Source organism: Simochromis diagramma, unplaced genomic scaffold (assembly GCF_900408965.1).
Source record: "Simochromis diagramma unplaced genomic scaffold, fSimDia1.1 OVJJ01000123.1, whole genome shotgun sequence".
NCBI lineage: Eukaryota > Metazoa > Chordata > Actinopteri > Cichliformes > Cichlidae > Simochromis > Simochromis diagramma.
In genome coordinates, this window is record NW_024386778.1 from 1411185 (window position 1) to 1429460 (window position 18276).

At 43.2% G+C, this 18276-nt stretch overlaps 2 protein-coding genes and 1 long non-coding RNA gene across 13 annotated transcripts in view; 2 read left to right on the top strand and 1 right to left on the bottom strand.

The window, feature by feature from the left end:
* LOC120720571 overlaps window positions 1–18276 on the bottom strand; it is a 914567-nt gene that overhangs the window by 709587 nt on the left and 186704 nt on the right. The window lies entirely within an intron of this gene.
* Window positions 1–18276, top strand: part of auts2a (activator of transcription and developmental regulator AUTS2 a) — a 327329-nt gene that overhangs the window by 239274 nt on the left and 69779 nt on the right. The window lies entirely within an intron of this gene.
* On the top strand, window positions 374–14501 carry LOC120722433. Its single transcript, XR_005693459.1, has 3 exons — window positions 374–384; window positions 6666–6673; window positions 9973–14501. It is a non-coding gene; the product is annotated as an uncharacterized LOC120722433 (long non-coding RNA).

Genomic DNA, 18276 nt, shown 5'->3' on the forward strand with positions numbered 1-18276 from the left:
GTATTTGCCTCACGTTCTGATACATTTTACCTTCACACATCCCAAGAATAACATGTGAAAAATGTTTCCCCTGAAGAGAAACTAAGATTCCAGGGTCATCCCAATTAGTAGCTACATTAAACAGTGGGAAGCACACTGTAAACAGTGCATCCCTGTACAGATGGCAAATTATCCTGCTGACTAGTTGAAACCCTCTGAGCCTGTCAGGTGCACATGGCGGGCTGATGTTTTAAGAGCACTGACCTACACTTCACGTGTAGTGATGGTATTACCTGGCAGGTATGCAACCAATAACTGCAGAGTTTTAATGGTGCTTGCCATACTGCTTGTTAAATTAGATAATGCTAATGAGATGTAGCATCACAGTAGTGCAAGTTCAGATGTGTTGTGAGGCCTGTGTTTGTGGACTTTATTCCCCCTGTGCCTGCGTTGGGGAGCAAACTCTCCCTCCCACAGTTAAATTAACTGGTCACTAGGGGTGCAACGATACACAAAATTCAGGGTTCGGTTCGGTTCGATACTTTGGTGTCACGGTTCGATATTTTTTCAATACAAAAAAAAAATGTTCATGCCTTTTTAATTTGTCATTTATTAAAATTATAAATATATATTTTAACTCAAAAGTACAGTTTTTAAATTTAATGTTGCTGAAACAACAAAGTAATAAAAAAATAAATCTATCTGATGGAGGAATCACTCATCTTTGGAAAAGAGAGTTTATTACAGAGAAACGTCTCTTTCCAAAATAAAAGCTATACTATACGCTTCTTCTGGGCTATATTCTCAGCAGCATATTAAACATATCAGGTCCCCATAAGGAGAATCATGTGCTAACGGCTGTCTAAATGACTCGGGTAAAGTTTGTAGCATGCGTGCTTGTTGTTCTTGTCTGCTTCCACTTGTCTTTGCACTAGGATGATGTCGGAGTAAATGTGCAGTCATATTCGTTGTGTTTCCACTAGTGCTGTCAGCGTTAATCTGAAATGACGTTAACGCCACAACACGGCAAATCTCCGTTAACGAGCTACCGCGGATCGCCCCGTGCGTGGGGCTGGACAGCCAACACGTTAACGAGCTAACTGCGCTAACGCACTAGTTCCCACCCATGTAATTGAGCATTGCGTGGCACATCCAACATACTGTTTTACTTTAGTCCATGACGCGCTTACCTTCAGGGTCATACGTCACATGAAGACCAAAATAATTCCAAACACCAGATCTGAATGAGGGTGGGGGAGGTTCAATTTGCCATGTTGCAATGAGCTTAGCTTCTGTCTCGCTAGCTTGCGCTGCGCTCAGTGAATCTGCGTTCGACTACTCCACCTAGGCTGCACTGTCGAGCGCAGATCCACTGAGCGCTCAACACAGACAGCATCATCAGAAGGAAAGTTGATAAACTAAATTAAAAATTTTGTATTGTTCGATACATATGCGTACCGAACCGAAAGCACTGTATCGAACGGCTCAATATCGATACGAGTATCGTTGCACCCCTACTGGTCACTGTGTTCACGTATATGACCAGTTTACAAATCATTGTCTGTCCCCATATAGACTGGCCAGGGTCTGCCTATTGTTGCCCAATGAAAGCTGGGATTGGTTCATTCGCACTGATTTGCTGTGTGAAAGATCTGAACTTTGCTCTTTTTCTTTTTATGTGGGAGTGAATCGTTGTCTCTGTGTTAGCCCTGTGATTGGCTGGTAAGTTCTCCAGGCCACGTCTACAACTCTCACCTTATGACAGCTGGAAATAAGCTCCAGTGCCCCGATGATCCAGACGTGGATAAGGGGATAAAACATGGAACGATGGATTCTTCTTCTTCTGAAGCATTTAGTCTTCAAAATCATCTGCGTTCACTATCTGTTCACCTTCTCCTGTTCTGTCTCATTTCCTTTTATTTTCATTCCTCTTATCTCCAGCACATAATTCCACCTCTCTGAGCTCTCATTCACCTGCTACCTACACTCACTCCAGATCACAGTGTCATCTCCACACATAGTCCACAGACTCCTGCCTGACCTCATCTGTCAGTCTGACCGCTGCAAACAAGAAGGAATCTCGTCACCACTGTGTCACCGTCCTCATACATGTCCAGAACCAGCCCCACTTCTGACTTCCTCGTCCTCTTCCTCTTCCTTCTGGCCGTCTCTATACTCCTCCATCAACATTCATGAAGCAAACATCACATCTGCAGCGCTCGTTCTCAGCATGAAGCCACACTGCTGCTGACTGATCGTCGCCTCTCTTTAACCGAGCTTCAACCACTCGTTCACGTCTTCAGGGCATGGCTCTGTATATACTACAGCTCTGCACGCTTGTACTTGAAGATTGGTACCAGTACACTTCTTCTCCATTCTTCTCTTAGTCTCTAAGATTGTGTTAAACACAAATCTCTTCAAACCAATCTGAACAAACACAGGTGGACTATAGGCGTGAAAGGTGACAGCGTTTCTTAGGTGTTTCCTTCGCTCATCATAGTCACTGTGGTCTTAGAGATGTAACTGTGATCCCAGACAGACTTTTGTGTCTTTTCGTTTATTAACAGCTAACTTTTTTCCTCTGAATTAAAAGAAATATTCAGAAGTCTGGCTGTGCATCACATCCAAAGCTCCAAATTGACCTTACAGTGATGAACACTGGCTGGATTTTCACATGGGCAGTTCCTTCAGCTGCGTATCTTGTATCACCATTATCTGTGCTCAACACATTGTCACATTATAATCATATTCTGCTTCTTTGTGTTGGGGCTCGGCAATGTGGGTGTTGTACAGATCTCTCCTATGGCCTGTGGTGTCCTTCACAGTGTTAAAATGCTTTTAAATCTAATGAAATTTCAGAGTATACGGATGTCAACACAGACAACTTTATCTGGCTCTGTTTCTACTGTTGATGTGTTTTGCTGAGCATTTAATCCAGTTGTCTGGCAGATAACGTGACTTTGTTGCAGATAATTGTGAGACTTGAATTCCTACCATTTCATTTATGTTACTTAGCACGAAGTTACCTGATCCTGTGGGATCCACCTGTACGTGCAACCTGCTAACGAAGCTTGCTAATGTTGGTCAGTAACCTCAGCAGTCCACCCGCTCGCCACAGCACGGGTCCTAAAAAACAAAAATACAACAAAAGGCAGCAGAAACTAAAATCAAGGATTCATAAGAGGCGTTCATAAATCAGCAGGTGATTAAATCCTTTTTTTCTACATAGACCTAGGGGTGGGCGATATAAACGATATACGATAGAAACGATATAAATTTGGCCAACGATAGAGATTTTGACTATATCGCTCTATCGCGATAGCGCATGTTGATGATGTCATCAAGCTGCGCCGGTTTTGGTCGAAAGCATCTCAGCGGCTAAAACCATTATCATCTGCAAATTACGTTGGACGACAGTCATGGCAAAAAGCCAAAAGCTGCGCTTCCTCCACTTCCGTAACATTGATTCATTAATGTTGAATTCTCTCGCAGCTGCTCTATGTTGCAGTATATTAATTACTAACCTCGTATTGTGGATGAATAATCTCAGTTGTTCTCCTGACTGAAGTTTGGCCCGTGTATAGCATCCTGCTATGCGATTGCATTTGTCCCTGACCACCAGAATCCCTCACGTTAACTTTTATCGAGTGGAAAAAAAGTTAGCGTTCATCCTCCAGCTTCACTGTGCTAATGTTATGCTAACATAGCTGTGTCGCTAGCAATCACGTAGCACAACATTATATACCAGGTAGTCCAACTTCAGTAACCCTGCAAACGTCACTGCTGTTTAGTTTTCTGTCTTCATTTATGTTGGAAGTGACAGCAGAGCTGTATGCTTTAATTAGTTTCAAAAATCTCTCAGTCAGAACATGGTATGAAATGTTTAGGTGGAAACTAACGAGCTAACTTCTTGTTAACTTCTAACTCCGTTAAATTTAATAAATCCTGTTTTCATGGATGCCTGGACGTTAAACTTAATTGTTACACCTGATAAAGCAGCAACGCTGATGATTTAATTAAAGATGAAAGAATTTAGACCGTTTTTAACTCTGTGTTCGTTTGACTTTGGGACCTGAAGAAGACGGAGTTTTGGACCCAGATTACTCCGTGAAGCTCCTCACTATGGCAGCCGTAATGCTCCAACAATCCATCAAGCAGTGCAGCTTACCAAAGTTGTACTAAAACATTTTTTAACAGATTTCTGTATGCCCAAATCGGTTCGAGGTCAGTAAGCACAACCAGAATTCATACATAAGGCGCACTCTCGATTTTTGAGAAAATTAAAGGATTTTAAGTGCGCCTTATAGTGTGGAAAATACGTTATACAGAAGAAAAGAATATATCGTGATATATATCGTTACCGCACGTGCTTCAAATTATATCGGGATATGAATTTTAGGCCATATCGCCCAGCCCTACATAGACCTACAGCATTTGAAGCATCATTCAAATCCCTTATGAGAATATTAGTTCCTGCTATGTTCCCGTGTTTTGACCACAACATGGTTTCTGTTCTGATCACACAGCTAATCTCCTCAATCTCTTTAACAGTTTTTCCCCATTTGCACATTTTTCATTTGTGCCACAAATTGCTCGCACGCCGACCTGCCACATAAGAATTCATATGAGACTGGGCAGAATTAAAAACAAAAGAGAGGAAACGCCACTCTCCAATCACAATGGATACTGAAGCTGCTCTTTTCATATTACAAAAATTATTACCGTTGGTTTTCATGAAAGGAAGCTTGTTCCTTAAATTGCTAATTGAAAGCGACAGCGGAAAAGATAACTGCTACTTTCAAGCTAGTAACTTCTATTCTCTCTCACTTCAGAAAATACTGTGTGTCAATATTACTATACGACTGCTCTGCATGTGTTGATTTGCACCCACTTAGTGCATAATTACACTTGCGGGTTTGCTGAGAGGAACTTAATTTGATTGTTCTGCCTGTCACTCAGTATGAAAAAAGACAAATATGAAATGACATGTTTGAGGTTGCTTGATTATTGGCTTTGGATGGACATAATTGTGGACATATTTTGTTAAGCTCAGTTTTTGCGGCTTACAGCCTGAACTTTGCCGGCTTTTCAGCAACAGCGTGACTGTAATCCATCTTTCATATAGCTCTGTGCAAGTGGTTTGCTTTGTTTTTGTTTTCATGCTGCATCTGCTTCTTTTTTCCCTCCTCTGATCCGACAAGGCTTTCCTGTCCTGTCTGGTCCAATAAAGTCTGCTCAAATACAAACATAGATTCCAAGGACTTATGGGCCAGCGCTGGACCCATGTGTCTGTGCCTCCGGCTGTGTCATGCGTGATTGCCTACATGATGCCTACAGGAGTTATAGAAAAGAGGGGGCATCAAAACACCGTACGCCAACCTATCAAGACTTAACCCCACACTGAGGTAGATCCGAGGCTTGAAAGGATGAACACTCTGTCTGTCTCCTCCTGGGTTCTTGTTGATGAGTCAGTCGAAGGCTTGGCAGGTTTCCAGGAGCCAATTTTACCCCCCTCAAGCCGTCCAAAACCAAGAAACTGATCTCCTCCTACCGCTTAGGTTGGCTCTGGGCAGCAGCCTAGCTGAAGGCAATGCCCTGATCAAGCACAGTAGTGGGCTAACATCCTCCGCTCAGGAAAAGATGTACTGTGGGCTGCAGTCTGGGAGATACTGACCTTTTCTTAACTTGACTGATGGGTTTATACTTAGTCAACACGATTTGCTCGCTAACAACTCCATTGAATGATTTTCCTGGCTTCGAGTTACTTCCACTTACTTACTGGTGACAGCTGTAGGTGTGCAGATAACCAGTTCTCTGCAGGGTAAACTGGGGATTTCATTAAAAGTCCAACTTTGGTCGTAGGCAGCCTGATCAGTTGTGCTACACTGTGTAGTTTCTGTCTCTCAGAAATGTACTGGAACAGCCGAATACTGCTTCTAATCTTAAGGACAAGCTGATTCATAGTTTCACAGTGTGTACATTCCTTTGCAGTCAGACCGATACGAGCCAGCCCACTTTATAGAAAGCCCCGAGGCTGTCAGAGGGAGATGGATAGCATCAGCCCTACACCCTTGACCTCGTGCTATCAGTCCCGTGCTGACCTCCACCTCCGTGGTCAGCATCTCAGCCTCTTTGCCTGCTGCTGTTCAGCACTGCCGCAGGCCGAGGCCGCATGGTAAATCAGCCAGCATGGTGAAAGGCCAAAGGTCACCATGAGCCAGTCCAGTAGATATTCACACCACCACATTACCAGCTGCTGATTAAAGGGTTGTGCCACAAGAAAAAAAAGGCACTTAGTGTGATGAATGTCATATTGGGTTATATACAGTTTTTCTCTCAAACAAAACTACATTTTAATATTAGATAAAGACATGAATCTAAAATGCAGTTTTTAAATGATGAGTTTGTTTATTAAGGGGGAAAGAAAAGCTATCCAACCTACCTGGCTCAGTGTGGAAAGAACTAATTGCCTCCTTAAACCCAATAAGGGCCACCGTTATGCAAGAACTGCAGGAATTCAGGCACACTGTTTTTTGCTGAATTGTTTTAATTCAGTCACAGTGAAGAATTTTTGAGCATGTGGTCTGTTTAGGGTCATGCCAAAGCATTTCTGCCCGATTTAAACCAGCTTTAAGTTTAGGCCGTTTCAAGACCTCTGTTTTCTTTGTTTTACGAGCCATTCAGAGGTGCACTTGTGTTTCCGATCATTGTTTTGCTCCTTAACCAAACTGCGTTTGAGCTTCGGGGCACAAACTGGTGGCTCGACGTTCTCTTTGGGGATTTTCTGGTCCTGAAGCACTAAAGCAGCCCCAGACCATCACACGACCTCCACCATGTTTGACTGCTGGTGTGATGTTCGTTTTTTAAAATGATGTTAGTTTCACTCTAGATGTAACAGGATGCAAATCTTCCACAATATTTTCCACAAGTCTTGGGGATCATCGAGATGTTCTTTGGAAGCTGAGTCTTTGTGTTTGTTTTGATTATCAGGGATTTTTGCCTTTGAATTCTCCCATTCTCGCCCAGACTCTGATTGAATTATGAACACTGTCTCACTTTAAATGATTTGAGCTGATGCCCTAAAGATCGGTCTGACTTTACAAAGTTCTGCCCAAATCAGGGTTGCGTAAACATGTTGGGTCAACACCCAGTCAGATAATCTTGTTTCGTGTCCCACCTTGGGTTCCAGTTATGTGGAGCTGCTATCAGGAGGTACCTGAGCTCCATTGCAAGCATTTTTTGTTCTAATCACAATAAATACAGAATCCGAAAGAACATTTTGTTCGTAATGAGCTGTCCGTCTTGTAATATTGTGAAATGATAGCATAGCAGTTCTCACCATGTATTGCTATGCTACATGTACATGTACCACCATGGAGTACAGCAGCAGTCCCCTCCCCCCGGGCCACGGCGCGGTACCGGTCCGTGAGTCGTTTGGTACCGGGCAGAGATGGATAATCCGATTACTTTTTTCAGGTAACGAGTAAAGTAAGAGATTACTATTGCAAAAACAGTAATTAGATTACTGTTACTTTCCCATAGGAACGCTGCGTTACTGCGTTACTAAAACCGTGATTTTTTTTTTGTGAGAATGTCTCACGACAGTGACGTAAGCGAGTGCGACGTTCGTGACAACAGCTGTGTGCAGATCAACAATGGATCACATATCGAGTGCAGGAGAGAGTATGAGCGTGCAGCGTTTAAAGCGTGGAAGTACTGACCTTACTTTGAGTTTGATTCCATAAAAAGTGACAAAAACATTAGCGTCCGCTGTCGTGGGAAGAAAACTTCTTTTTACAGCGAAAAAACCCCTAAACTTCCGAGCAAGCACCGAGTAGCTACGACGTAATGGGAAACTCACAGAGAAACTCACGGATTCTTCCACTGACCGCTGCGGCACACCTGCACCAGGGTAACCCATATGGAAAAGAAATAGTAAAAACTTATATGTGATTACTCATGAAAGTGGCCGCTTTCTCATTACTTTCATACATTGTTTTTAGTAAGTATCCAAAACATACAAGTTTCATTATATAATTATTCAAGGGATCTTATATCAGTTTTCACTCTTATATATTTTCATACAAGTTTCACACAAGACAGATACAAACTTTATAAGATTTATATATCTATTTTCCATATGCCACTCCTGCTTTACAGGTGAAAATAGAGCAACAGGACCGCTAGTCTGTGACTTTATTTATTTTCTGCTGTGTTTTACTTGCATCTATTTGAAAGAGTGAGTGTAAACACACACAAATTTATTTTTTATTTTATGTGCTGGAATGTGCAGAAAATAGGTTTAAATGTGAAACAAATTTCTTCCAGTCAGAGAATGTTGCATATAATTACATTTTTACTTGATGCATAAAGTTAAAAGATTAAAACTAATAAAACAAGTTTTAAAAAGAGACTTTTCCATTTGATTACATTTTGTATGATGGATTATGTAGAAAAAGTAGAATTGGGCTGAAAGATCTATCGCTTTATCACCTCTTCAGGTTGTAAATCGTGTTTTTTCAAAAGTAACTAAGTAATTAGTTACTTTTGAAAATAAGTAATCAGTAAAGTAACGGGATTACTTTTTTAGGGAAGTAATCAGTAATTAGTTACTGATTACTTTTTTCAAGTAACTTGACCAACACTGGTACCGGGCCACGAGAGTTGAGGCTCGGGTGTGAAATTTATGGTTTTCAGGGTTTTATCGTTAACTCGGTTTCCCTGGGTCTTTCCCGTGTTGTAGTTGTGCGTCTTATTTTGAAAGAAATATCTCCGCGTTGCCATAGCGACCAGAGAGCGTTAAGAGAGGAGGACGTTACTCTCAGTGTTGATGCCGCATTTCAGGACGCTGCTGATGAAGTTACACAGTGAATTCGCGTTTATTATTATATTTACAAAATACCACCGTTTTTGTTTTGGTCGTATTGTTTTATTTTGTTGTATTTATCTGCCACACCTTAAAGGCCGGTCTGTGAAAACACCGTCTGACATTAAACTGGTCCGTGGAGCAGAACTGTTTGGGGACCGCGCTGCTCTACAGTATTGAACGATCCCTGCTGAGTAAATCTGGAAGAATCCAAAAACAATCGTACTTGCAAAAAGCCAAATCAGGACACATTATTCTTGGTTCTGTATTTATTCCTGAACTCTCATTCTAGAAAAACTGTGTAGAAAAAGTAAAAAATAAAAAAACAAATATCACTGGCCAAGAAGGGCCCACGTTTGAGGGAGCCTACATCTGTGTGACCGGCACAGTTTATTGTGTTTATGCAGGGGTGAGAAACAAATGGTGCTGTTGGTGAACATGTATAGAGCCTGTCATTAAACAAAGCTGTCTTAACTGATTATACCTCAAATCCAGTTTGGTGACCTTTCTGTCTGGGATTCATTTTCCTGAAAGTGAAGATGCTGAAAGACTTGAAAGAGCCCCCACCTCCCAAAAAAAACAAGAAATAGTTTCAGCCCAGAATGTCCCAGTTGGAGCATCGTCAGATAAACTGGTTAATGTACATAAAAACTACAAGTTGCAGCATTTACAAGCAGTTTTTCGTGCTTTGGTGATGCTCGGTGCTTTTAGTTTACAACCTGCTCGAGTCTTTTATAAGCATATTGTTTCTGGAAATTAACTTGAGGCTCTTTTAACACCGTGGTAAAGGCTCATTAAACAACCCAGATGGTGCTTTCTAGTGTCATCCTAATAATAGCGCAGTGTTTTAGTTCTGATGGCCCTGAAGGCCTCTGCGCCTCTTCCCCACATCTTCCTTCTGTCACACACACTCAGGCTCACGCCCTCGGCCCCCGCGTCAACGGGACGAGCGGAACAATAACCACGCGCCAGCTGATGCGTGATCCATGGGTTTGACCCGCTGACCCCAGGACACATTGTTACAGCCTGTTTACATTGTACAAATTGACAAATGTTTTCATGAGGCCTTTTGTCCGGCTCCCAGAGTCTTTTTCTCTCCCTCTCTGGCTTTCTCACTTCCTCTGTAGCCGGTTCATCCTTCCTACCTCGTTACACAAAAGATCACCTGAAAGGACCCCAGATGAGAATAAGGAAGAGTGGAAAGAGCACATTTATATTCTTGCCATGTTCTTAGACATTAGGGGGGCATCAAGGTGCAAATACGAGTCAGACAGCTCTCATAATGAAAGAATCGAGACGCATTATGAAATAAGTGGAAGTGACCAATGAAGAGAGACGCTGCACTAGCTGCTTTGAATTCCAATTAGGCTAACTGCTAGAGAGTGAGGGGCCTTTAATGTGTTGTGAGTCGCCGTGGGGCTTGGATATGAAGACTGAGACTCACATAAAGGTCAGCGTGGCAGGGGTCGGCAGGTCACAGGAAATAGACTCGAGCTTCTTCTCAATGCATCAAAAGGGAGATATGAATATCAGATAAATACAGACCTGCTCCCTTTTTTCCCCGTAGCCCCAAGATATGTTCAGCATCTCCACAGAGGGGTGGCAGGGGTGAAAGGGTGGAGCGAGCACCACTATTGAAGAGAGTGGATTATCTCATGAAGGGAAATCAATTAGAACGTTACGGTGGACTGTGAACATTTATCCATTTAGCTTGACCACTATTGAATTTCCATGATGGGCTTTGACTGTTCAGAGGGAAAGATCAGAGTTAATGGCGATTGTTCTGCTCTCCTCCAAATGTATTATCTGCCTCATTCAATGAGGGACACTTCATCAAACCAGAGAGAACCCCGCGGCCTATTGATAGATGGGCTTTGTGTGGGGTTTGAAGAAGAACGATGAGGCATGGGGCTTTAAGGCTGAGGGGAGAAACGGGAGGGAGTGTGGGGTTTGACGGGGGTGGGGGTGGGTTGTCACAGATGTCCAGCCCTTTGAAAGAAAATTAAACAAGTACCTCATTAGCCGACGCTTCAGTGCTCCCTGGAGGTGGCCACTGAGCCAGGCTTTTTAATGAGCTGGGAACTTAAACGCTGCCAAAGTTTACCCCGGCCTTGCCTTTCTCCGTTAGGCCATTGGGAAGAGCCGTGCCCTCCCCCTTCGCCCTGGTCACTTCCACCCCCCACCTCACCCTGGCCCTCCTCTTCCATTGAGGGCTGCTCATGCAGAGGAGAGAGAGGCACCACGCTGATTCCCTGCCTTTCAGCTCCAGAGAGGGGGGATAATGCTGTTTTTGTACCACGCATCCAGAGGAATTATGTGCGCTAATTTGATTAGGGGAAGATTTGATTAACTGGAAAATGAGGGCTTTGCTTAGACTTTCACACGCTTAATTTATCCCTTGCAAAGCAGACGCAACATTGTGTCATGAAACTCAGAAGGCATATGAGAAGCCCATTCAGCAGCTAGATGGCCCTTTCAGACTCAACAATATCTAGGACTGCCACGGTTCAAATTGGGATAATCAGTTTAGAGCTTTTTGCTTGGCCTTAGAATACAAATTGCATTTGGCATTAACAGTGAAAAGGTTCAAAGGATAATGAGATTAATGTAGCAGGGAACTGAGCTAAGGCAGAAAATTTTCAGAAGAAAATGCAAGACTAGTGGCATTGTTGCACAAGGTGGATGTGGGGAGTTTTTCCTTCCCCTTCTATGATTTATGTTTTTCTGATTCCTACTGTGGTTGCTAGGAGATTATGATAATGCTTTGGCAGCAAATGTCAATCAAAAGATGCAGTGTGTCAAACACAGAAACTGTAGCAGCGTTTAACACATATGCGCTGCACGCAAATTTACATTCCTGCGCATAGTCAAAGGGCTATTATTCTGTGATGCTTTGAATGTGTTTAGTGGTTTCTGCTTGCGTCTATGATCCCTTTGTATACTCTGAAATGGCCACAGGGACTGAAGGAGCTGAATGCTCTGCTTTTTCTCCTTTTAACATGCAGCCATGAAGGTCGTATTACTGCGCGGTGATGATTACATTTGAATGAAAAGTGACTTCTTCTGGGAGAGAGGAGAAAAAAAGAGCCACGGGCAGGCTTGATCTTTTTTCTGATCTAAAACCCTACACTGAGTGACCTTCCCCTCTGTCTGCCTCTGTCTGTGCTCAGCGGTTCTCTATTTTAAACAAATAGCTCTTTTATTTTACACAGGGATTGCCAGGATTACCTTTTAATAAGGGCTTAGCCGCTCTCCAGCAAAACATCCCTGCCCCAGCGCTGGGCCGGCCAGCTCGAGGCCAGCCCATAATTATCCGCAGCAAACTGAAGGCCCGCGTTCCTTCAAGAGCCCATGTGAGCTCGGTTATTTATTTTTTCCCTTGTTTTTGTCGCCTGTCACACTGCCAGTGTGCAAGCTTTGAATTGGGACGCTCTGAATGCCAAGAATTTATCTAAAAAAGAAAAAACTAGCAGAGATGAGAGAGGGAGGCGGATGGGGAGAGATGGAAAGAGAAATGTGAAAACCCAAACAGATGAGCTGTCTCCTGTTGGACTTCACTCCATCTTCCCCATCTGTTCACCCCAGTTTTAATTAAATCTACAGAGATGAGGATTTTTTCCCTCTCATGCTACCTATCTCGAGCTCTTTCCCTTGCTATTCCACTCTCCCGCTTGCTCCCGCGCTGTGCTGAAGTGACGGTGGGCTGATGCCAGCGTCCACTCATCTCCCCACCTTGCTGCCAGCTGCTAATGAGAATGAGCCAGGGTGGCACGAGGAAGTTGCCAGCTATTATGAGCTGTTAATGAGGAGCATTCGAGAAAGGCCCGGCCTAGGCCTCCTGCCATGAGTGACTGCTGCCTTTATCTCCTGCACGCAGAGATACATACTGTACACAAGCGCACACACTTTGTTGGACATTCATACATATTAAATCGGGCTCTGTTAACACCTCTAGAAACAGAGCATTCACGCCACACTATTTAGCACAAAGCAGCATATTTTAATAAGCTATTTCCCAGGTGATGTGCTCGTGTTCGGTTGGATAACCTCCCCCAGCCTCATGTAGGAATCCTCTGTTCTTTGCTATTGACACGCTCCTGGCAGGCTAGTCCCCTATTACCATAATGGCCTTCACGTCTCGTCCACGGGCCAACCCCCTGTCAGCCAATCGCTGTGCGCTTCACCTGTTCTTGGCCGGGAAAGCGAATCCAGCTGAACCTGTTGACCGTGCGATGGAGCAGGTTGTGAGGACGCGCTCTCTGTTCAGGTTGGCACGGTCACCTGAACTCTTTGTTTGCCATGTTGGCTAACTGTAATGTGAAGCGGGGCCAGTGGCCTCTGCTGATCGAAATCCAAGAGAGATTTCACTGTATTTGATTACCTTTTGATTAGCTCACTTTGCCTTCCATGTGAATTTCGGGAGCTATAAATGCAAATTGTATCCTGATGATGCTTGCACTCCTTCGCACCACTTTTCTTTTTGATAATGTCCGATTGCCCACTTCAACAACTTGTAAGTGCACGTCCCAGCTAAATGCAGGCGTTCTATATTCAGGATTATTTTGCCTTTTTTTAAGCATGTACTTCTCATCCTCTCCGCCTCTGAAATGCAATCATCTGTCTTTTCCCTTTGTCTCACCAGCCTGTGCCAAACGGCTTTTGCGCTGTTGAGCGACTGAGGCTTGCTCAGCACTGGAGTTCCTATCACTTCATTTGCATTGTGGTGGCACTTGAAGCTCTGTAAATGCTTTAACAGCTTGCCATTTGCAATTATAAGAGAAGGGCTAGACTTTTAGCAGCACCTCGGGTTAAGAACAATCACATGACACCTCCCAAGCTGAGACCACACTTTTTTACTGTGGCTGCAAAAGCAAACGCTGTTACATTATGTTGTGTTAATAAGACCAAGTCTATCACCTCCGTTGTAGTGCCCTCTGTTGAAGTTCTTTTGCTTCACTGATTAACACTGATTATGTACAGTATGATTATGTACAGTATGACAAAAGTCTTCTTTTGATGTTAGATGGTGATAGGTTGGACTTGATGATTGATTAAAGGTGAGATTTTCTTGTTGTGTGGTGTTAATGCACCAACCGCGAACCACAGCATCCCCGCTGGCATCTTACTGGGTGACATTAGCTAACATGTTTCAACTTGTCATCATTTAATGTTAAATGAATGTCGAGTTCAGTTCGATCATTTCTTGTACTACCGTGCACATTATTACATCGCACATTTGGATCTGTAGCTGAAATAAAGGTTGTATCCGATTACATTAATGGAAGCGCCAAAAGATTTAAAATGGTGATGTCACAACATCCTGGTAGCCGAGTAATTATGAAAAAATGAAAAACATCTATCGATCCGTTGGCGGTACAGTGAGGGTTAGAAACGTTCTTCAGTTTGTCGCGGCTCTTTGAGCTCAGTAGCTGCTACACTGCAGACTCAGCGTAGCTGTCCACTTTGTGGTGACAGTGCTCAGATGTTGTACCTGATATCCCCGTGTTGGTGTTGTTCCATCATAGCGTTGGTCCGGGATCAATATTGTAACATCCCAATTAGGGATGGGTATCGTTTAGGTTTTATCTGATACCGGTGCCAAACTGGTACTTTTGAAACGGTGCCGGTGCTTAAAGAATGGAGAACACAAAATTGGTCCAAAAACCTCTCATGTTCAGCTGTTTTTTTGTAAAAAGATAACAATGTTAGCCTTTTCTGCAGCTATGGGGCATATATGGTATCACTCTTGGCTGGAAGCAGTGCTTAAACAATGGAAAAAACACAAACTTTGTCCAAAAACCTCTCATGTTTAGCCGTTTCCCTCTTTTTCTTTGGTCATTTTAGCCTTTTTGTCCAGGGTGAAGGGAGTATCTGCCATCAAACAAGAAGACAGCTGCATGTAGCTATGATGATGTTTGCTAGTTCACCTTACATGCATTAATGTAATAACGTGGTTAGCCTACTCAACGTAAATTACACACGAACAACATTAAGCTACTCACGCAGAGAAGAACGGCTGCTGCTGCATCATCATCCTCATCATTTCTGCTACACTGGCAGGGCTAGGGGCCAGGACTCTCCTCTTCGGGTTCTTGGGGGATGTTGCTAACTCCGGGTCCGATAACAGGCACCACAACCGCAGTAGATGTGCTCGGTGTGAGGTCTCGCAGCAAGCTATCAAATACGGCGCATCTCTCGGCTTTTAAAAAAAACGCTATGCGTCGCCAGGTGTTTCATCAGATTCGAGGTGTTACCTCCTTTGACAGTATCACCTTAAAGCACTTGTTGCTGCTGAGTTTGCATATTTTGCTGTGAAGTGCAGCCAGACTTTTGACCGCTTCGCCTTGGGCATTTTTAATCTGTAGCTCTGCTCTAAAAGAACGGACGTACCTGGGCCCGCCTACTATCCTCGGAAACGTAAAATGATTGGCTGGAATCCAAAGTGTGTGACATCTCGGGGAAAAAAAAGCACCGAAATGTGCGCTGCTTTTCGGTCTGGTTACTACCGTTTATGTCAGAACCAGTACCCATCCCTAATCCCAATGATGTTGTTGTGATGTCACGGCTTTGGAATGTGGAGGAAAAAGAAGAAAAAAGAATTTGTTTATAGAAACGTCTCTCCTGGAAAAAACTGTAAGCATTCCAGGTACTCTTTTATTTATGCAACAAATATGTTGTCATGTTTACAGTTTACTACAAATTTACATCACACATGTTTTGCTTGCGATAGGTAATACTGTTATAAACTAACTGAATGCTCCGACGATGTGTTGAGGGTTGACCAACATTGTTATGATGAAGCTGCTCTGTTAAAATGTGATGCTGCACCTTGACTCACAGGTGTATTCTCAGTGCAGTTTGGTGCTGTGCAAAATACTATGTTACTGTATGCCCTATTAGAGGTAACACGCTAGTCCATTTATGTGCATTAATTGCTTATCATGCTGTTGCATCTACTCCTGTGCCAGTTTTAACCGCCCCCACCTTGCACTAACCTGGTTCACACTCACACCAACTTTTAAAAATGTTGTTTTCATCATTGACAAACTAAAGTACAGGTATCTGATTTCCAGTCAAGAAGAAAAATACCCGGGTGTGCACTAAAGCGTAGGCGTATTTTTAACTTATTGGCAAGCAAACATGGAAACATTACATCTGTACTTTGGAAGAGGCAAAAAATGTAATTTAAGCTTGTGTGTGTTTGTTTATGTCAGGCGACAGCCAGCGTTCTTGTCACAACTGTTATGTCAGGTGGTGGCACAGCTAATGTTTCCGTGGTGGTGATGAGCATCAAATCTGACGTGACGGAGAGAAACATACTCCTCTGCAGTGACAGTAAAACAAGTGCTGTCATCGTCCCGTGTCACATGCTCGTCACGTGATCACGACAGCCAGATTATTGGCAGCGGGCGCCATAGTTCGCTCAGGGAATTCAGCACTTAAAGTGTTGGGCTTGTATCATATAATTAAGATCTTGATAAAATAAGTGTCTGCTGGAAGACTTATTTTAGACACATACTGACCAGAGATGCAACAATTTACTCATAGACGGATGAAAATGAGAGGATCATTAAAAAGATGGTTTGTTTTTCCTACGAAACCACACAAAAGAAGAGGTGGACTGGCATGGCAGCGACTGCCACCAGCTCTTTCATCTACAGGCAGGATTTAGCATGTTTGCACTGAGCACGTATTTGCACTCTGCTTTGGCTGAAGAGAAAATTGGGGCCAATATCAAAGGAAATATTTCATAGTTTACGGGCAGCAGGGCTGCAAGGCTTTCTGTATTCCTTTGTGTCAGTCTTGGTGCTTTTTCTGTTGGAATAAATGGTACATAATTCGTTCCTGTTTGATTTTTTCTGTTTTTCCTAACGTTTTGGGGTTTTTTTTTACCTCTGGGCTTTGGGTGGTGCGTGTGGAAGAGAAGAAGGAGTGTGTACTTGTAATAATTAGTCTGAGGCTGGACATTAGAATAATGTAAACAGTATCTGTGAAAGTGAAAACATTGCGCTTCACCAGTTTACATTTGTTTGCCCGAGGGCTCGTATTTTTCAAACGCTCCGCACAAATTGTTTCATGCATTTGGTTTGAGAACTGCAAAATCTGACATCCTGAATAACTCAGCAGCATGCCCACACTGCCTTTGCCTTCCAGTAGTTTGTTTTTTCCTCTGGTGTCCTGTCCAAAGTGGATAATTGACAACAGCAGCAGCGTGAAGTCCAAACCGAGGCCCTTTCCAGCTTCAAAGCTTTCTCACGTCCAAAGGAGCTCAGACTTAGAGCCCCAGCACTGTGTCTAAGCATCTTCAATTCCTTTCACACACATTGGGAATCATTGATTCTTCAGTCGATTGTTCTAGTCTAGTCATCAGGAAAAGCCTTGCCTGTCAGTAGTGAGAGCAGCTGCGAGTGTGTGTGTGTTCCTCTGTGTAAATGAGTTCCAGCTAGATTTAGTGGAGGCTTTTAGTTGTAGGCGAGGCTGAGCCCGTGGCACAGCCAGAACAGGTTGAGTTTCAAAGGGGCTTATCAGGGGAATTAGGCAAGCCTTTGGAGTTTGAGCGTAGCCTAATTTCTGGTGACCTTTCCTTGGCTCTGGTTTGACTTTTTGTGGTGATCAGCAAGTGCTCTAACAAGCTTTTCCGTCTGTGTGGCTGGGGATTACTGTGGAACTGCCGTGCCCTCCCCTGCACTCGCAAGAAGCCATCTGTGGTGAGGAGAGATTAGGTGAGAGAGCGAGCGAGCAGAAGTAGGCAATACCCTGAAGGGGCATTGTCACGCCTGTCTGTGTGTTGGTGAGGATTCTGCGCTTGTCAGAGTCTCCTTTTGTGACAAATTGGTATGTTTTGTTCTGCCATTTTAAACCGTCAGGCGCTGGCAACAGTATGAACCTATTATTCAAGCGTTCGTGGATTTTTGACTCTTTTTTTTTTTTGGTTATTTATTTATTTTTATGTATTTTTTATGGGAGTGCCTTTCCTCCTTTTTTTTCTTGGACTATCGCCTTGATATTCGTTTCACCTTGTGTTTGGCGTAGAAGCTATGATTATCATTACTTACAGAAATGGCTTAGAGGTGTCTAAGGTAAGGTTTCACTTTGTTTCATCATTTCTTACTGGACCTCATGTAAAATACTTTCATGAGACGCGCATCAGGTGCAAAACTTTTCCACGGTGAGTTCATGAATCCGGCATTTATTACCAAACTATTCCTAATGCAGTGTCACTATTTAGTACCATTTAACGCTCGTGTTTCTTTGTGTGCGCGCTAATATAACAATATGCAGATACGACGTTATGTCATCTGATTACATTCATTATACTTCCACAGATGATCTTTGTTCACGAACCCCTGCCGTGTTAACAATTGAATTGATTGCATTTAATCAGAACACTTTTGAATTAATTATGGAAACAGAATGTCACGTCTCTCGTA